We start from the raw sequence: 12,555 nt of genomic DNA, 5'->3' as shown, positions 1-12,555 counted from the left end.
CTTCCTTTATTTGCAGAATGGTTTATATACAGAAAATCATAATCTCAAAAAAAGCTTATATAAAGGTGCTTCAAAATTTCATGGACAAATGGAATTGAAAGATAATGGAAATTTTCCCATGAAATTTTTGAATGAACCTAGTAGGTCTATGAAGTAAATGTTTTATTCTTAGGAGTCATGGAGTCAGTTCACACTCTTATGATCCCTATGTACAAAGAACAAAGCCTGCCTGGTCAAGCACCACCCTCACCATCTAAACATTTCAAACTTCAAAATCCTAATTGTGTTTCAATTTAGTAGGAAAGAACAATTAAATTAAATTTGTTAAGTTTTGAATTCAAATTCAAAAATACAACATTAAATAGCACTAAAAACATGGAATCCTTAAGGAAAATTTTCATAATAGATGCTCAAGACTGGTACAATGAACATTACAAAACACTACTGTGAGAAAATAAAGATCTAAATAAGTGCAAAGATATACTATGTTCCTGGATTGGTGGATTCAGTTTTAAGAAGACAATTTTCCTCAAATTGGTCTGCAGAATCAACAAAATCCGAAATAAAACCCAATAGATTTTCTTTGGTTGATATTGAGAAGTTGATTCAGGTATTTTTATAGAAATTCCAAGGAGGTAAAAAAGTCTAAACAATTTTGAAACAGTAAGAGTAAAGCTGGAGAACCCACATAGCTGAGAATCCAGAAAGAGAGTTACACATATGGTCTCAGCAAATGTGACCTGGGAACTCAGTTGGTAAAGGTGGGCCTTTTCAAAAAATGGTACTGGAATAACTAACGAAACCATATGCAAAAATACAAACTAAACCTAAACCTTACATTACACTACATAAAAAAGAACTCAAAACAGTTCAAATACAAAACATAAAAATTCTAAAACTTCTAGAAGAAAATTCAGTAGAAATTCTTTGTGATTTTAAAATAAGCAAAGATCTCTTCTATAGAACAAAAAAGTAAAAACTTTAGGGGGAAATGTATATATTGGACATAATTAGGGTGCATAAACTTCGTTTCCTCAAAGTATGATATTAAGGAAGTGAAAAGGCAAACCTGAAGATTGGGAGAGAATATTTGCAAACATGGATCTGATAAAGTAACTGCATCCAAAAAGTGTAAATAATTCTTAACAGTCAAAAATAAAGAAAAAGTAGCCAATCAGATGCAATCATTTAGACCACTCTTGCTGATAACATTTAGCAGACAGAATAGCATTATCAGGTACATACTTCCAAGTATCCTAGTTCCCTTAAGAACCTTGTATATTTAATCAATGATCCTCACTAAATATTTTTTTAATTTATAGCCTCAATTTATTTAATATTGGGAAAAATTCTATATGTTATAAAAATAAATATGCTTAGAAAAAAGGTCTTTATTCACTTGAAACATATCCCTTTCAAAACTTAAAGTATACTCTCTAGGCCCTTTATAAAATTATATAATTGTTTAGAGTGAAAAACAGGAAGCAGAATGGCAATTATTATCCATCTCTGTGGGTTTTCACATACCTTGTGCAAACTAGCTTCAGTATAAAATATAGTTTTTAATTTTTTAGTAATAGATCAGTGTAATTCCAAGAAAACTATGAACAGGAAGGGACTGTTTGGTCTTAAGACATATAAGCTATATAAATCACATCATCACAAGTTTAGCAACAAGCATAAGGAAAACATATTTTTGTTCACTTCTGAAAGTTATCTTAGCCGATTTTTACACAGTTTCCTATAAAATCCCCGAGAAGTTAACAGAGATATGTACATACCCTGCCGTATGGCTAAAAGGACCTGTGCAACTAAAAAGGCAAATATGTCTGCTAATAAAATAATGGTTTTGGAAAATCAAAGAAATAAAAAGGCCAAATCTCATAAAATCATGACTTTTAAGTAAAACTGTTTTATAAATCAAGACCAACCACGAAAGTCTCAAATAATATAATCAGATAATTTATATTTCAAATTGGATTCTGGTATCTATTTTTGGCTTTGTAGTGAATTTTGGAAGGAATGAATCAAGAAAATGTTTACAACTCACATAAATATTACTTACCCACATTTGGAGGGTTCCCATAATTGACAGGGAGTTCTGGAGGGCAACCTCTATGTAGAACGGCAATTGCATAGTGTACTCTTACAGTCTGTGCAAAAATATCACCAGTTAGTCAAAGAATACAGCAATGATTTGTTTAACTGTGCTTCAAAAGCAAAGGGCTGATCAAAGTGCATTTGTTGAGCATATTTTTAACTATTGGATCCATGATAAAAATAGCATGCATATATTTGAGAACAATAAAAATAACATGCATATGCTAGAAAATAAATTATGACTAGTATCTGCCACCATCTCAACATATCACCAAGATATTTTATTACGTTGAATATAACTCAGTCTTAGGTAAATGTGTCAGGGATTAATAAGATTTCTCGCTCGCTCGCATTGGGAGTTCCTTGATAGAAGGAGTTAGTTTATTGTCAGTTTATTGCGCGAAGCTGGCGGATAAACACATGTGGGATTAATTGAAGGGATAAATGGATCAGCAAGTCTCCCCTTTCTAGTTCCCGGGTCTCTTGTTCTGATGGTCAGAGCAGGGTGCAGCGGCCTTAGCCAGTTCCTTGCTTTAGCTGGCAAGGCTCACTTCCTGCAAGACGTTCCTGAAGAGAAGCTGCATGGATCTTTCTTGATGCAGCCCTGGATGCTGGAGCACCCATGGGGAGACCCCTGCCAGTGCTGAGATGCTTACATATTCACTGACTCGGCGTTCCTCCTGCAGTGGGAGTCATTGCGTCTGTTTTGTGAGATGGGGGAGGACTTTGTGGATTGGTGTTGGATATATGGGTTAATGGGTTAATGTTGGATTTGTGGGCTTGGGCAGCACCAGATTGGGACGTTTTCTTGATGCACACTTAACCTTTATATAAAACTCTCTCTTATCCATGAGTTTCTGTGGATCTGTTTCTCCAAATTACCTAGCACATTGACTTTTAGGCTTACATATATAACATTGTATAAGCAAATATACTACTATCACACAAATTTGCTAGCAAAATTCAGACCCAATGATACTTGGTGCCTGTCCACGCCATGAGGTACCTGATAGTTGTGCCATTACAGATAGGAAGACTGCATATCAGATGATAACACACCAAACCCATTGCCCACAAGCCAATTCTGACCCAAAGCCATCCTGTACGACAGGTGAGAACTGCCCCAGAGGGTTGTCAAGGTTGCAAATGTTTTTTATAAGAGATTGCCACATCTGTTCCAATCAAGCAACCAGTAGGATCACACTTTTCAAAGAACAACTAAGCACTTTGACCACTGACTTCCAGGGCTCCCTATCACGTGGTCCCTCATTATACATAGTTGTGAGTGCTTTTTTCTTTGACTTTTAGGCTTAAGTCAAGAGAAGTAAGTATTCTTAGTCAGTTTTGAAACAAAATATACTATTACAATTCATTTCAAGCTTTCTACATTATTTGAATTAATTTTTTCCTTAAATAACAAGATGAGATGCTTAAAAACTGATATCATTCATGGAACTCTTTCACTTTGGGACTCAGCATTTAAAATAAAACACAATGCTAATAAAGTAAGACATTGAATGTAACTGGCTGTTCGACATAATCATCATTCCGAAATGCGTCCTTAACCCCTAATTTCATAGTTTCTTCTTTATAAAATAACACTTTATATATCTCACATATTAACGTTCCATATAAGTTTCTGGTAAAAAAAATCTGTAAGTTGAAAAATACTGTTGTAACAAAATTGTTATGAAACAGTTCCTAATGGGTTAGTATATTTGTTTAAATATTTTTCAATTTAAAAAGAAAACAATTTTCATTTGTGTGAGGTAAAATGATAAATATGGTTAGGGTGCTATTATCTCGACTCACAAAGCATAAGAGCATTATAGCAGAATAAGAATGTTGAAAGCATTTACACTGCACTGATCAGCGTGACAAGGAGCCCTGGGGGTGCTGTATGGTAAGTGTTGGACTGCTAACCACAAGGTCATTAGTTCAAACCATGGGAGAAATTGGTCCATGAAAGAAAGCTGAGGCCATCTGCTCCTGTGCAGATTGAAGAGTCTCAGAAACACTAAATAGGGTGTCTGAGTCGGAAGTGACTTGATGGTAGTATGATCTGTAGTCTCTACTCCAAAGAATCAAAGGGAATTTACCTTATCTCTACCATATTCTGAATTTTGGCTTTTGTTTGTTTGTTTTTGAAAGGCCCCTAATGATCCCTAAACATATACCCATGCATTAAAAATGAACAAAAATAAGCATTAGCAAGAGATACCAGATTAAAATGAATAGACAGACATGAAAATATTTCCTTAATAAAACAATATCTTCATTTTCACTATTTTATTTAATAACCTATGATTTTAACAAGTGAAAATCTTACCAGTAGCATCTCATCACAAAGACTGCCCGCCTACACCCAGTAATATCTGCACCCCAGGAACGCTCTGAGGGATCTTCTTATCTAGTAAAGGACCAATTCGCTCACAAAGTTTAAGGAGGTAGTCTGGAGGAATGTGTGCATTGGCATAAAAAGCATAAAATAAAAGTACAGAATCAAGAAGATAAAAATGTTAATGTTTCATAATTTAATATTTCACCATAACAGCTTTGTTACTCCAATGCTCAATGGTCACTTGTTTGACTACAAACCGTTAAGGCCACAGACACTACATGTTTTAATAGTCGGGGACCATCAGATTTTTTCACCACATTTGCTTAAGCACCCATTTTGTCTTCAGTGATCAGGTTTGGAAAATGAGTATCATGCAGTGCTACATTATTAGAACAAACTGTTCTTGTACTTAGCTGATTTTCGTAGAGGCGCAAAGTCCATCTGATTCCTTATTGTATTTATATATATGTACATTTATAGACAAATATACCTATACTTATACAATTACATATTTACATAGTTATGCATGTATACTTATATCTCTCTTTATAAATGTTTTGCTTTCTTCTTTCCTCCTGCCCCACTATAATGCTTACCACTCAGTAATTCTTCTCAGACACTTTCCAAATGATCAGAACCGACCAGGAATGCTACACCCTAATCAACATCAATTTATAACCCTTTCTACAGCCCTGTCCCTGTCACTCTTGCCTCACCACTTACCTCTCCCTGACCCCTCCCCTTCCATGCCCCTGCCCCACCATCATTTGGGATTGATTATCCTGCTTATCTTATATAGAGAGACCCCCACCCAAAGAGAGGTAGAGAGAGAGAGAAGAACCCTAAAATTAGTTCCAAGTTTTACTGGTTTCAGGACCCATAGTAGATGATCAGCTCTCTGTTAAAAAGCAGGCAGGCCCTGTTATGACCCCTCAGCCTGATCCCCTTTTCTTTCTGAGTGCCGTATCCCGGGACCCACACACCTACCAGCACTTATCCCCTTTTAGGCCTCATCCTTTGTGTCTGAAAGGTGCGCATCCTACATGCCCCTATCGCTCTAGAAGACAGATCTTGAAATGTGCTTTTTGAAAATAAACATACCATCATTACTCTTCAATTTGACATTCCCAGCATAGTTAGCTGACCACAAGAATGTCTGATTCTAAAGGGCCAGTAGCAGTCCATTCCAGCTCATTAATGCCTATGATATTAATGTGTATGTACTGTTTTATATTTAAAAGTTCCAATTTTCCTATATTTGTAGTTCATATATAGCCCATGTTGTAAATATTAATAGATGCTTGCAGCCATTTCATTTGAGTTTTAATACATAAGCAAGTGAAGGTCCCAAAATGTTCATGCATTTGCATCTTTAAGGTCAACTCCAAGGAAGCAGCTATTCCCCAGTCCTATTTTGAAGTCCTTCCAAGCTGAGGGTCTCATCTTCAGACACTCTAGCCAACAACATTGGATCGCTTTTCAGAAGCCAATTTTTTCAGAAGTAGATCACCCGGGCTTTCTTCCTAGTCTATTTTAGTCAAAAACTCTGCTGAAACCAGTTCAACGTGGGCCACGCTGTGGTTTTGAAATAACCTGGGGCAGAGCGCCCAGCACCAGAGCAACATGCAAGTTTCCACAGCTCAACATACGAAACATGAGTGGCAGATTTCTGGCTACAGTACCATTTTTTCCTCATGCTACAATAAAATATAAATATGTGTTACCATCTAATCTCTCTCATTGTCATTGAGTCTATTCCAATTCAGAGTAATGATACAGGCTGGAGCAGATCTGCCCCTGTGAGTTGCTAAGACTGTAACTCTTTACATGAATAGAAAGTCTCCTCTTCTTCCTGCAGAGGAGCTGGAATCAAACTACTGATCTTGCAGTGTTAACTGTCCAGCTGTTAACCCACTATGACAGTAAGCTTCATATTATTTAGAAATTACCTTTCAAAACAAACCAAACCAAGTTCACTGTCATTAGTTGATTCTGATTCACAGTGACCCTATAGAACAGGGTAGAAATGCCCCCAGGAGTTTCAAAGACTGTAACTCTTAGCAGCAGAGAGTCTTGCCTTTCTCCCAAGATATTGTGCCCAAGAAAAAATAATACAAGACAAAAGAAAAAGTTTATAAATCAGCCCTACAGAACACCATAAGATTTTGTATGCTCTGTCCGCCGCAGAATGTGGAGCACCCAGAGAGTGCCTGGCATGAAGTAGGCAAGTCAAGTATTTGTAGAGTGATTCATTGAATGACTACAAATCAAAGTGAAACAAGTGGAAACAATGTTTATTTACAGAGCAAATTCTTAAGATTCAGAGCAAAGTTCCTCTGTCTTCTTAGAGAATACAGGTTTAGGAAGTTCCAGCTATGTGGAGTCAACATTCAAGAAAAAGTGATTCTACTGAGAGATTTTTAAAACCTAAAAATCACCAACATTGATTTGATTGAACTCATAGGCGTCCCATAGGGCGGGGTAGAAACGCCCTTGTGAGAACTTCTGAGAAGGGAATTCTTTATGGGAAAGAAGGCTTTGTCTTAATTGCACAGCGTGGCTAGTGGTTTCAAACTGAGATCTTTGTGGTTAACTGCCCAACGTGTAACCACTGCGCCACCAGGGTTCCTCTTATTTTGGGTATTGTCGAAAAATTGTGTCGCACAAATTTCCTACAAAGACAACAATTGGGGCTGCAACAACTGATACAATTCGAGGAAGAATGGTAATTTAGACTGTTTACTTTAGATTTCTATCTACGAAGTTTAGTTTCTAGTTTGGAACAAAAAAATCAAATAAATTCTAATTACTGCTCACACATGTAGTTTTGTTTCTGAAGCAAGTAACTGCATAAAATTATCTTTTAGCAAAATGCATAGTGAATACTAAAGTCAAAGCAGATTACGATTTTATCTTAAAACATTTCAAATTTTATTTAAAAATATCATTTTACTGGGGGCTCTTACAGCTCTTTTAATAATCCATACATCACTTGCATCAGGACATTTGTATATATGTTGCCATCATCATTGTCTAAACATTTTCTTTCTGTTTGAGCCGCTGGTATTAGCTCGATCATTGCTGATATATCAATGCAGTTATTAAATTTAGAAAGCAATATTAAATGCAGTAAGAATAGTAATAAGCACAGTAATATTTAATGCATATATTGAATACCAATTTAGAGTTTAAAGAGAAAAACCTTACAAGTAATCCATATTAACAACTAGGCTGTTTTGTTATGACCATTGTCCTATATACACGTCTACATCCAGTATTTTGCATCAAGTAAATGCTATATAAGGGCATTAGGTAGGGTGGTAGTTGATGTGTTTCACGAGAAATTTTCTTTTCTTCATTGCTTGAGCAGGGAGCCCTGGTGGTGTAGTGGTTATGCCTTGGGCTGCTAACTGCAAGGTCAGCAGTTCAAAACCACCAGCTGACCCTCAAGAAAGTACTAGGCTATCTACTCCCATAGAGAGTTACAGTTTCAGAAACTTACAGCAGCAACACTACCATATCCTACAGGGTCAGAGTGAGTTGGCACCAACTTGATGACAGGGTTTGACCAACTGCAGTCATTCACTTGGTGCCAAGAGCTAACCCAATACAGTAGATTTGCTTCAGACTCCTGGTTAGTAGAAGATAGAGTAGAACTCCCCCTCACAGGGTGTCTCAGGTTGTAAATCCATATGGAAGCAAAGTCCCACATCTTTGAACCACCAGTCTTTCAGTTAGCACTTAAGCATTGTGCCACCAGGGATCCTACAAGAAAACTACCCTAGAAATAGCAATGTGTCTAGTAAGCTGTCTCTTTAGAAATTTTAGAATTACCACATGCAGAAACGATGTGGAAATGATATCTTAAAGTGACATCTTAAGACTGCTGTTTCCCTCAGTTTATATATACTGTGATGTTTAATTTTTAGCCAGTTATATAAAATCTTCACCAATTCCTATATATTAATTTTAAAACATTAATGGTTATAAACCACTGTATATATGGTGTTCAGCAACTAAAACAATGCTTTTGTACTCCTAAGATTCCCCCTTGAAGAGTTCTGTAATAAACGAATAGCAAAATCTGACAAGTGTGTATTTCCACCCTATAGAGAAACACTTCATTTCTAAGCAGTCCCATTAAAATGTCTATTTCTCTAAAATCAATAAAAACGTTGACTATAACAGAATAGTAAAAAAAACATAAGTTCTATCAACATCATGGCACGTGAGAATGCAAGTTTATCTTTTAAATATTAATAGGTTCCGAAAGTATATTTGGGTCATCTTTACAATAACAGTAGTACAAGAAATTCAGAACTTATAACTTATGCTTCATTTTCCCTTAATTTAATGCTTACTTTTGATTAAAGATAGATAAAAGGACGGCTTTATATTCCTGTAAAGAGTTTCTTGGGAAACTCACAAGGGCAGTTCTACCCTGTCTTATAGGGTTGCTATGAGTCGACATAAACTTCATGTCAGGGACTTTATTATTTTTCATTTTTTTATTCAGGATGGTCCTTTGCCACAAAATTTCAGTACCTACTATTTTAAGTATTTAAAAATGATTTTCACTAAAATTACATATAATACATATTAAATAAAAGTAAATATTCTAAAATTCTTCACTAAATTCATAGTTTAATCTCATAAAAAACTTTTTTCCATAAAAGTGTATCATTATAAGTTTAATTCTTCTAACTTAGTATATTATGTTTGGCAAGGAAAAGTCACTCAATCACACATTTCTCACTATATAACACAATGTACCAAGTAACACTTAACATGTTTTTTGAGATCTGTAAAAGAAAAGCATTCATTAAATTCAAAGTTCAAACAGGAGATCTATAAATCTTTGTACACTGAAATAAAGTAAATTACCATATGTGACTCTAATTCTGTAACTTTCTCAGGGATCTCAGAAAGCAAATAATATATTTGAATCACATGATCAGTGCTCCCTGGTGTGATAAACATACCACCTAGAAGATTAAAAGAAGAATAAAAAGAGTAACAGCAATTTAAAAAAAAACCCTGTGGGTTAGAAGTAGGGTTAGGGTTAGGTTAGGGTTATGAGAAAAAAACAACATAAAAAAATCCTTGTGATTATTTCATTATTTGTATGATATCTTATATTCATCAAAGGGTTTTCTAGAAACACAAGGTTATATTCTAACTATTAAATAATTACTAATGTTTAAAAGAAAAAATTACAGAAACGCATTCTAAGAACATTTATATCATTCATCCAAAAATAAATCTACTACCAGTACTCCAAATACAAGGCATTGGATCTTAAATACTGAAGATCGCAGGCTTAGATATTCTGTGCAGAAGCCACTTGACATTGTTTAGTATCATGAGTCAAATGATCTCTATTTACAATTCCCTTTCTGTTGGCTACTGCAGTTGAATTTTAAAAACTCATTCACAATGATATGTTCATTAAAGTCTCAAATGCTTTTCCTTTAAATGGTACATTTTTGGCATGTTTCTAAGAGAACATATACATATATTTTCACCAAACAGTCAAGAAATATATCATTTACATCTGGATTATTTAGTGTTTTGGATACTCAAAACATATTCAACTTTTATACACACCATAACTGAAAGATGAACAAGATATATGAACTCCAGGTCTGGAGCTCTCAGTGAATTTCACTGTGTGATTGCTAAAGAGAAAAGGAGGGCTGTTACATTTTCCATCTTGCTCATTTAATAAATAATAATTTGAGCACAATGCTGGCTATTAGCAAATTGACTGTCAATATTACAGACACCACAAAGGGGAAGTGGACCCTAAATGCTATTCCCATCACTCAAGTAAAAAGTGCACTTAACCTTAAAAACCCCACATCAGTATTAGCAAGAAAAAATTGTCATATTCCTCACTATCATCATGAGAAGGTCAGTCTTTTCCCAAAACAACAAATGAAACTGCTACTCCTTAGAAAATTTATGTGCATAAATTACTCTTTAAAAGTTATTGAATGAAAATTTCATTTTAAAAACACTAATATCTAACTCAAGTATGATTTGAGGGTAAAAAAATGTATTTCTATAAAATCATAGAAACATTTCCTAAAACAAAAACATCAAAATATGCTGCTATTGTTTCGTAACATACCCTTCTTCTAGATCTATGTGCTTTTGAAGACAATACTTATTTACATCTCTTGAAGCCTTCCCTGGGGAATTCCGTGCTCTTCTCTATCTGCCATTTCGACATAAACACCATCACAAATGGGCAGTTTTGACATCCTTAAGGGCTACAAATTGTGTTCCTTTTAAATTTTGAGGTCAGGGAACAAAAAGAAACTCCGAAGGGTAAGGTCAGGGTTGTAGGGTAAATGGGGTAAGGTTGCTCAACAAAGTTCTCACAGGATAAGCCTTGCTGGCCTGAAAGAGTGAGTAGGTGTATTGTGATTAGGAAAAGACACCTTGGTGTAACTTTTCTGTCCTTATTCTCACCAATGTAGCTTTCCATCTTCCTATAAATTCATAAGCTTCTTTATCACCCTGTGTCTCCCAAGAAAATCTCTCAAGGTGATGTCTCTGGAATCCCAAAGACAACTGCAAAATCTGAGCTGATCTCTGTGCTTTGAATTTAGCTGGCCTAGCCGATCTCAGCCTGGTCCTTTTTTGTTTGTTTGTTTCTGAAGCTAACTGAACAAACTAAAAGAATTGTCAGCAGCTACTCACTACTCAAGGAGACATGGTAACACACTAATCTTGGAATTAACTGGTACATATAAACTAGAATCCTGTTAGCATTAATTTTTAACTTCTCTGTGTCTATATACAGATACATACAAATATATTTCCCTTTATATATGTAAGTACACTACTAAATATCTCTCAAGGTACTAAGTAAAAAGGAATATGTTTAATATTTTCACAAAATTGAAACTTTCAGATTTACCTAAACTTCATTGTTTTCACAACACTTTGCCAGAAGCAGATTGTTCCATCAGCACCAGTAGTGGTGAGGTATCTGGTGGTGCCTTTAGTTGATGGACAAAACTAAAATAAAAACAATTTAATTTAAGGAGTTTACAAACTTATATTTCAAACAGCATGCTTTACTCTAACTCCTGCCATAGTGACCTTATAGGACAGGGTAAAGCTGTCCCCTGTGGGCTTACAAGAATATAAAAAAATTTTAAAAAATCATTTTATTGGGGGCTCACACAACGCTTATCACAATCCATTTACATCCATTGTGTCAAGTGTATTTTTACATTTGTTGACATCATTCTAAAAACATTTGCTTTCTACTTGAGCACTTGGTATCAGCTTCTAATTTTCACCCTCCCTCCACACAATCCCTTCCCTCATGAACGCTTGATAATTTATAAATTATAATTATTTGGTAATATCTTACACTCTCTGACATCTCCTTTCTCGAACTTTTCTGTTGTCCATCCCACAGGTAGGAGGTTATATGTAGATCCTTGTCATTGGTTCCCCCTTCCTACCCCACCTTTGCTCTATCCTCCTCAAATTGCCACTCTTACCACTTGTCCTGCAGGGTTCATCTTTCCTGGATTCCGTGTGTTTCCAGTCCCTATCTGTACCAGTGGACATCCTCTGGTCTAGCCAGATTTGTACAGTAAAATTTGGATCATGATAGTGAGTGGTAGGAAGCATTTAAGAACTACAGGAAAGTTGTATGTCTCATCTTTGCTACCCTGCACCCTGACTGGTTTGTCTCCTCCCCGCGACCCTTCTGTAAGGGGATGTCCTGTTGCCCAATCTGCACTCCCCCTCATTCAAAATGATATGATTTTTTTCATTGATGCCTGCTATCTGATCCTTTGACATCTTGCGATCACACAGGCTAGTGTGCTTCTTCTATGTGGGCTTTGTTGCTTCTGAGCTAGAAGGCTGCTTTTTTACTTTCAGTCCTTTAAGATCCCAGACACTACATCATTTGATAGCCGGACACCATCAGCTTTCTCCACCACATTTTCCTATGCACCCATCTGTCTTCAGTGATCATATCAGGAAGGTGAGCACACATTGATATCATTTTTTTGTTCTCTGATACCTGATCCCTTCAACAACTCATGATCATACAGCCTGGTGTGCTTCTTCCAAGTGGGCTT

The sequence above is a fragment of the Tenrec ecaudatus genome, chromosome X (assembly GCF_050624435.1).
Source record: "Tenrec ecaudatus isolate mTenEca1 chromosome X, mTenEca1.hap1, whole genome shotgun sequence".
NCBI lineage: Eukaryota > Metazoa > Chordata > Mammalia > Afrosoricida > Tenrecidae > Tenrec > Tenrec ecaudatus.
The sequence above is the reverse complement of the archived record's forward strand: the minus strand, read 5'-3'. Positions refer to the sequence as shown.